Here is an 8,760-nt window from a genome sequence, read left to right as displayed (position 1 = left end):
GAGAGAGAGGGAGAGAGAATCTCAAGCAGGACCTGCATCTGATGTGGGGCTAGACCCCACAAACTGTGAGATCATGACCTGAGCTGAAATCAAGAGTAGGATGCTCTAGGGGCACTTGTACCCCAATGTTCATAGCAGCACTCTCAACAATAGCCAAATTATGGAAAGAGCCTAAATGTCCATCAACTGATGAATGGATAAAGAAATTGTGGTTTATATACACAATGGAATACTACGTGGCAATGAGAAAGAATGAAATATGGCCTTTTGTAGCAACGTGGATGGAACTGGAGAGTGTGATGCTAAGTGAAATAAGCCATACAGAGAAAGACAGATACCATATGGTTTCACTCTTATGTGGATCCTGAGAAACTTAACAGGAACCCATGGGGGAGGGGAAGGAAAAAAAAAAAAAAAAAAAGGACTTTAGAGTGGGAGAGAGCCAAAGCATAAGAGACTGTTAAAAACTGAGAACAAACTGAGGGTTGATGGGGGGTGGGAGGGAGGGGCGGGTGGGTGATGGGTATTGAGGAGGGCACCTTTTGGGATGAGCACTGGGTGTTGTATGGAAACCAATTTGTCAATAAACTTCATATAAAAAAAAATAACCTTGAGAAATGTACCTATCTCCTCATAGAATTATGACGTTTAAAAGAAATTATATAAAACCTATTCTGTGCTAACCATAACACCTAGCACATAGTAGTCTCTAAATAATGTTATCTACAAGTATTCCAAAGTGAATAATAATAAAATTAGTTTTCAAATAAAAAAAAAAAAAAGAGTAGGATGCTCAACTGGGCCACCTAGGTGCCCCATTGTTTTATAATTGACTTAGCCCTTCTACATTTAGATCTTTGGGACTGGAGTCCCTGAATGTTACTGAGAAGCAAGTGCAAGCTGAAGGTTACATAAGCAGTTACAAGATTACCAGGGTGCTTACAAATGGTGATAAGCCCGATGACTTTCATGCTATCTTTGCCATGGCTGGCAAAGCAAATACTGATGCCCCTTCCTGCTCCCGCCCTGGGTGGATGTGCTCAAGGGGTCCCCTGCTTCACACCCATATCCCTTCTGTTCTCTGTTGGGCCTCACCTACTGCTTCCTATGTCCTACTGTAGTCTCTGCACCCTGCTTACTTCCCACTTCCATAGAAAAGGAACAGACTGGGTCTGCATCCCCTGAATGAATTCAACATCTACAAAATAGGGGTAATGCCTCCCAGGGTTGTCAGAAATTAAATAAGGAAGCACATATAAAAGAACCTGGTACAAAGTTTGGTAGGCAATAAGTTATCTTATCACTTCCCTGTCTTGTCCTCCATTCCTGCCTCCTGCCCTTTGTTCCCACCCTTGCCCATAGTTGATCCCTACTTCCTTGCCCTGCACCATCACCTCTTTCCACAGCCTCAAGGTGAAAGGTATTAAATGACAAAAATTCAACTGAGTAAATTTTAAAGATCTAATTGGCTTTATTAATCAATTTGTGAATCAGGCAGCATCCCATCTAGCAAGTAGAGGGATCACCACAGGGCAGCAGATAAGGAAAGGCTTTGAAAGGTAGAGGCAGAGAGGAAAAAATGAAATTATTAGCAAAAAATCTATTGTTTTAGGCTAAGTTGTCCCCCTAAGGGAAGTGAAAGGTCTATCCGTAAATTTCCTAATGCTGACCAGGAAACTCCGCTGTGGACTGGTTGAAGGCTACATCTGGGGGTGTGGGGTGAAACTACAGTTAGGTTAGATATTAAGACTTGGTTTATTGACATGGGCCCTTACTCAACCAAAGTGACATGTTAGGCCTGTGGGTCTTTGTTTTGTTTTACTGTTGTCTATTTGTTTAACAATCCCTCCCTTTGATCAGACTCAGCTTAACTGAGAGATGTGGTCAGCATTTAAGGTGTTAACCCTGCTCCCAGCTACCACCCTGTGGTTCTTGCAACATCTTTTGCTCCTTGGAGTGGCCTTATGACATTTTTGCTTAATCTCTGTGACATTTACAGCTCATGACTGGGTAAATTTTTTGTCCTTTTTTTCATATTCCAGCCTTAGGGAGATCATTTGCTTGGTGGTTAGAGGCTGCAAACACATACATTTAAAGGTTTTAAGAGAATACAGCACACCAGGGGAATTATTATGATTACTATAAGCAGGGTACTTCCCAATGTTAGGACTTCATTTCAGAGCCATGGTTCATCTGCAAGACCCAAACCGATCAAAATCAAATAAGTCAAAGAAAGACCCTATGGAAGGAGTCACTCTTTTAAGCCAAGTGGCTTGTTCAGTGATATTATGTAACAGTTTTAACTTCCCCAGAGGTGTTAATCTAGGTATAGCAGGTGGTGTTGGCTACAACAGACACCTGCTTCTTTAGCTAAAAGACAACCAAGGGCCATTTTATTATCAAGAACAATTTCAGCCATGAGTCTAAGGACTTTTTTGGGCTATTGCTTTAGCAGTAGGTTTTGCAATAAGTTTAAGAATTAAGGAAAGGTTTCTGAATATAGCCTCATTTACATTATCCCTAACCAGGAAAGTAGAGACCGGCCAAAAGGAGTGAATCCTGAAACATGAACACTTCCTGGTGGGTCCTTTCTAACTAAATGATGTAAATTTAGGGGAGTTGGCCAAGGAGATGTCTTATTTTGCTTGTGAAAAGTCAAGGCCACCATTAGATTTTCTCCTAGCCTAAAATAAAAGGTTGTTCTAAATTCCAGAGGTTACCCCACTTAGCAATGACCTGGGAGATACAGATGAGGCCATTATCTTTCCAAACCAATGGCAGAATAAAGAAAGAAAAGAAGGACAAAAGGTTTCATGTTCAGTTGAAGTATGAAGTTTGATCCATCGTCTTGGGTAGAAGCAGTCTACCTTAATATCAACTACTTCTCTTCATCAATTTGATTTGGAGACCTCCAGGTCTATACAGGACCAGGTGTCATATCCTCAGCTATGCGATGTGTACCCAAGGCTCAGTGCTTTCTAGTTTTGCAGCAGTGTTAGTCATCAAGAGCCCTTGGTAAGGTCCTTTCCAATGGGGACATGAGGGCTGTCTTCCTTTGATAATGTTTCCAGAATACCTTATCAGCAGGCTCTGAACTAACACCAACAGGATACTTTGCATTGGGATCTAGGAAGGCTTCTCTAACCTGTTGATGACAAGCTTGAGCATAAACCTCAAAGACTTAAAGTAGCTGGCCATACTAGCATGAGACAAGAGATTGTATATTGATAGAATTCTAAGAAGTCTGCAAGATTTTCATTAAGGGTCTGAAGTGGGTGCCCCAATCACCAGAGCTTCCCCACTGGGAAACATTTTTTAACATTTTTTTTCCACCGTGGGGGCATCAGGGAAAGACTTTAATCCACCTAGAAAACACGAAAGCAATGGCAAGAACATATTGATAACTATACTAGTAAGCAGCTGAATGAAGTCCAGCTGCAAGTGTTCAAAGGAAGGATGTCTCAGGCCTCTGGAGACAAAAACAGTTTTCCTAGGATTGTGGACCTGATGAGTCAGACATTGCTGGTGAACTGTTGTTGCAATAGGGTAGAAGTCTCTGCATAAATACCTACTTGTAATTTGAGTCATATTAAATGCCCTATGGTGGATGAAAGAATGTAGCTGAGAAAAAACAAGCAGCCATCTTGGTTTTCTCATTGCCCTGACTTTTAATTTACTGCAGGGCTTTTGCAGAGCCAGGAGCAGACTGTTGCCTTATTCCTTGGCATCAGGATGACAAGTCTGGCAATAAAAACCATTTTCTGTAGAAGCAGAATTGACTTTATCTACATGTGCCACAATCTTACAAAGACAACATAAAGAAAACTTGATATCACTTGTCATTTGACAATGCTTCCCATGCAATTGAGCATGTCAAATAAGCCTAATTAGTTTAGCAAAGGCTTTGGAATGTCCCAGGTCAAAAAGATTTAAAGCAGACCAAAAGTTTAAAAACAAAAACAAAAACTTTGTGTTTTTAACTGAAAAAAAAAAATTCTAATTCTGCACCAGCTTATTTTTGATATTAACATTTTTTCAACTTTAGTCAGTCCTGACCACAAATAGATTTTTTTCCCAGAAGATTCTTTTTCTAGAAACTTTCTACAACTTTTTTTTAAACATTCATATTTTTGTCCTGAGTTTTCCCTCTTTAAATAACCAGCCTTGCCTTAGGACAAAATTACTTTTTTTTTTCCTCAACAAAAATGTATTTCTATGTTTTTGTACTTTTTTTTTTTACCCAAAACACACATTTTACTTTCCTTGCATAGAGAATTGTTTTCCTTATTAATATTTTTAACTTTTAGAAACATTAATTTCTAGTGAAAGCTAAGAGGTAAGCAATGGTGAACTGTGTTGCACCAGCATTCTTGAGATTGACAAACTGATGAATAAATCTCATAATTTTTAGAAATTTACTTTTTAATAATATAATCTTTTAATATATTAAGCACAAAAAATGTTTACTAGCAGACACAAATTTATCCTTCATTTTTTTCTGTAATAAGACAAAAGTAGATAAACTCTGTTCTGTAATTAATGTTTTAATATTCTATCTTATTTGGAAATGATCTAGATATTTAATGAGCTTAACTTAATTTATCATGAAACCTAACTCAGCAGAAGCACCTGGCAGACTAGGTCTGGCGCGCATGTGACTGTTGATCTCTGGGCCAGGAGTTCAAGTCCCTTACTGGGGATAGAGTTTACTTTAAAAAAAATAATAAAATATAAATAAACCTAACTCAGCAAAACTTTAAGGTTTAGATTAGGAAAAATATTTGGGAGACTTATTTAAAAGCTTACCTATTTTTTTTTATTTTAATTGTGCCTATTTAATGTACTTGTTTTTAAGAATGATGTTTAGATTACTCAAAAAACTTCATGAGATATTAAAGTCAGTCATCCTCCCAAGCTGATTTTTTAAAAATATTTTGTAACAAAGATGACATCAACATCTTTGACTTTCAGGAAAGCCAAGCAGAATAAAGGTTTTAATGCTGATAACTCTAAAGACATGTCTATTTTAATTAAATCAACAGTTAAAAATATTTTTCTATATCATGTGAACTTGGAAAAATAACTTGGGTTACTTTTTTTTGAGCATTTTAAAACACTCAATACTTACAAGTGCTTGCCTTTAAACTAACTAAATAGGGCTCTTTGACTAATTAATTTTAGTAATACTATCAGAGCTGGAAAAATGTCTCACACTTACAACATTTATATGTGGACACACACAGGAACAGATGGAAACACGCTATAGTTACTAATATTGTGGAGAAGATTTTTAAGATTTGTATTTGTCCCCAGAATTGATCTTAAAGCGGAAGTGCTAGAGTTTGGGTACAAGAGCCTTTTCAGAAGTTTCTATGTCTGAAAGATGTATTTCTTTTTTCTTCTCCTTCTCATTCTCCTTCTTTTTCTTCAGTCTCAGGTGTTTGTGGACTGCGTTCACGTATAAAGACATGATAAGATGGATAACTTAGATATATAACGGACAGAGGAAAAAAAAAAAAAAAAACAACCCCTTCCAGGAAGGACTTTGATTTTTCCTAAAGCCAATAATTTATAAGCCTTTTAAATAAACAGGGGCAGTTTGGGGATTGGTAAAGAATAGATGACCTTTGAATTGCCTTTAGAACTGCATTTCTAGTTTTGTAAAGATCTGTGAGATAAGGATAGCTGTTTTAAATTCCTCAAAGAATTGGCTTGTAACTTAAATGACATCATAGGCTGATTTACCTGCTCAACTATATTATATTATCTTTAATTTGCTTTATTTCCCTGTGGGTACATAGTTCTAATTTTAAATATTCTTTATTGTATTGAATAACCCTTCTTTGGTATAAGAGGAGGCCCCAAAAAGGGGCAAAGAATATTACCTGTTCAATATCCTGAATTTTCTTTTCCTTTCTCAACTGGGCACTATTTGCAGAGATTTGGAAGAGCTGACCATGGTAAGAATTTTCACCCTTTGCTGGTTTCTGCCAGTTTTTGCAGGATCCCCTCTGCAGGCTTGGTATCTCCCAGATACCTTGGCTGTTTAAAGCAATAATGCAGCAGGTTACCAGAAAATCCCTCAGTTTTGTCAACTCTGGGAAGGATCCATTTGGGGGCCCTCTTTTGAAGGTAGATATGGGGGTAAAGACATTAACTTGGTGGACTTTTGTTTGCAGTTGTGGAGTCTTTTTAGAGTGAAAAACCATGCAGGCAGAGGTTCAGTAGAATGAGCATTCAAAAGAGAACAGAGGGGGAGCAGTAGGAGTTACACAGGTACCTCTTACATTTTCAGTTCATAAGCCTTTTGCAATGAATCTTTCTATGAAACTACTTTGGAATTTTGAAATCTTTTGAGGTTCTTACTTGCCAATTGAAACAGGTATCCTGTGCAGTTTAATTTGGGGACCTTGTCTTCAAATGTACTTCTTAGATGATCTTATCTAATTAGAACGTCCCTCATAAAGGCCATTGCATTTCTAGGTTGTAATTCTCCTGAGGGCTGGCAGCAGCTTGGTAGTACCCTAACTGCAAATGGGTTATAACTCACATTTCTGCCTGGCTTTATTTTGGAGCCCCCAGCCTGATGCCTACCAAGCCAAATTCCTCAAGATATGAAACAAGCTTAGTAAGATGTTGCCATCTTTCTAGATGCCTGTAACTTCTGGGACCTTCCTTCTTAGGTATAAAATAAGCAGGGGTGCTGAAAGGTGGTGCATTTGACTTTAGAATTTAAGCATATCATTAGCTAAGGTTTTGGGTCTCTCAGAGCCAAACTAATACCTAAGGGTAATGTGTTGTAGGGTTGGGATTATGCATATTTTGCAGTTACCTCATTGCAAAGAAGTTTTCTTGAGGTTGGCAGGTGACCTGGGATCAATCTAACCCATTCTGAGAACCAACTTATGCCATCATAGGAGTCTTCCTGAGGTGGTAAGTGCTCTAGCAGCCTTTGAATGCTCCACCTGTGTCCACCAATTTCATGGCTTTTGGCATCTGAAATCCCCATTAGCAATAGCCTTTATTTACACAAAACAGAACAAACACATACACCTTACTGGTATCCGTGGTAATCAAGAGATGTTACTGTATTATGGTCACAAGAAAGCCCTGTGTGCACCACCACCAATTGCTGTGGAAACTTGCTGAGATTTTTGACCCAGGGAATTGTGGTTTGAAAACCTAGGAGCTTGGCTCTAGACCACTCCTTCTAGCAGCCCAGCTGGGCTCCAGGCAAACACTCCAGCTCAATTGGCTCTGGGTCCTAACTATTGGCCAGTGCAAGCTAACCCATCCTGTAAAGGAAAGCCAATCTGATCAGGAGCTCTAAGGCAAGAAATGCAAAGCTCAGAACCAAGAGAAACTTACCCACTCAAAGGCTTTGTGATACCAGGCCTGTGTTTCTCATTGTGCCCAAATGCTGCCACAAGTCCTCTTCCATCCCAGCATGGCCGTCAAATCTGTTATATAACAAAATTCAACCTAATACATTTTAAAGATTTATTAATCAATTCATGAATCAGGCAGCATCCCATCCAGCAAGTAGAAGGGAGTTCCAAAGGGTTACAGATAAAAATAGGTTTTGAAAAGTAGAGAGGGAGAGGAAAAAATAAATTTATGAACAAAGAATCCATTATTTTAGGCGAGATCACCCTCTTAAGGGGAGGGAGGGGGGCTGTCAGTACATTTCCATGTGCTGACCAGGAAACTCCCCTGTGGACTGCTTGAAGGCTGGTTTCCGGGGAGTTGAAACTACTGGTTTAGGTTCGATATTAAGTCATGGTTTACTGACATGGTGCCTTGAGTCACACCATTTTAGGCCCCCCCCTTTTTTTTTAAACAAGAGAATTGAATTACCTAAGTACCAAGGTGATAATTCTAAGAAACCTACATATTCATAGGATAACCCTTCTTGTCACAGATCCCTTGGCCATACTTCTTCATATGTTCCTTAGACTCTCACCCACCAAGGGAATCTGGGTCAGCACAGTCATGAGGCCAGAACAGGGACATCTGAACAGGGACATTATCTCTTATAATGTAAATTATAAGTGATATTTGCTAAGTGTTCAGCTTGTCAACAGAGAGGAGCAGCAATCCAAGACAATGTTTGTCTCGGGGCTAGAATTTCAGAGGCTTCTCCCTACAGCCCCCTCCTCCCACCTAACCACCACCATGTGCCCTGAGAAGCTTGCAATTGGAGCCAGACTGTGAGTGATTTTCATAAGACCTGAAGCCAAGACTCAGTGAATGGCACTTTTTGTAAAAATTTGTAAAAAAAATAAAAATATGTGGTAACATGTGGGTATGCATTGTCGCTTCCATCAGGGAGAATTTTCTTGTCTGTAACAAGTTCCCGCAGAACTTCAGTCAAGTTCTATGTGGCATTTGGGTCCAAGCAGTGACGTGAAGCCACAGCTTCATCCCTGATCCATAGACCGAGTCACCTGCCTCTGCTGCTTACTTTGCACCACAACCCAAGGGCCTGGTGGCATCCCAACCAAAACCTCTGAGTCCTCCTGGAACAAACTTAAAAGAAACTTTGCAGCTAGAAGTCTCTGACTGCAGACACCATGGTGTGATTTTCAGACCCAGGTAGGATTAACTCCCTGACTCATGTGCTTTTGAATAGGGAAAAGGTTAACATTAGGCAGAGAGAGATAAGGGACCTTCAGGGAGGCAGACTCCTTGCCAGGGAGGCTGAAGAAGCAGCGGGGTTTGGGGTTGGGGGGGGAAGGATAAACATATCCCAGACCCACC

Source organism: Lynx rufus, unplaced genomic scaffold, assembly GCF_022079265.1.
Source record: "Lynx rufus isolate CCGP_SWC_20201006 ecotype Redwood Valley unplaced genomic scaffold, mLynRuf1.p SCAF_8, whole genome shotgun sequence".
NCBI classification, from domain to species: Eukaryota; Metazoa; Chordata; class Mammalia; order Carnivora; family Felidae; genus Lynx; species Lynx rufus.
The sequence above is the reverse complement of the archived record's forward strand: the minus strand, read 5'-3'. Positions refer to the sequence as shown.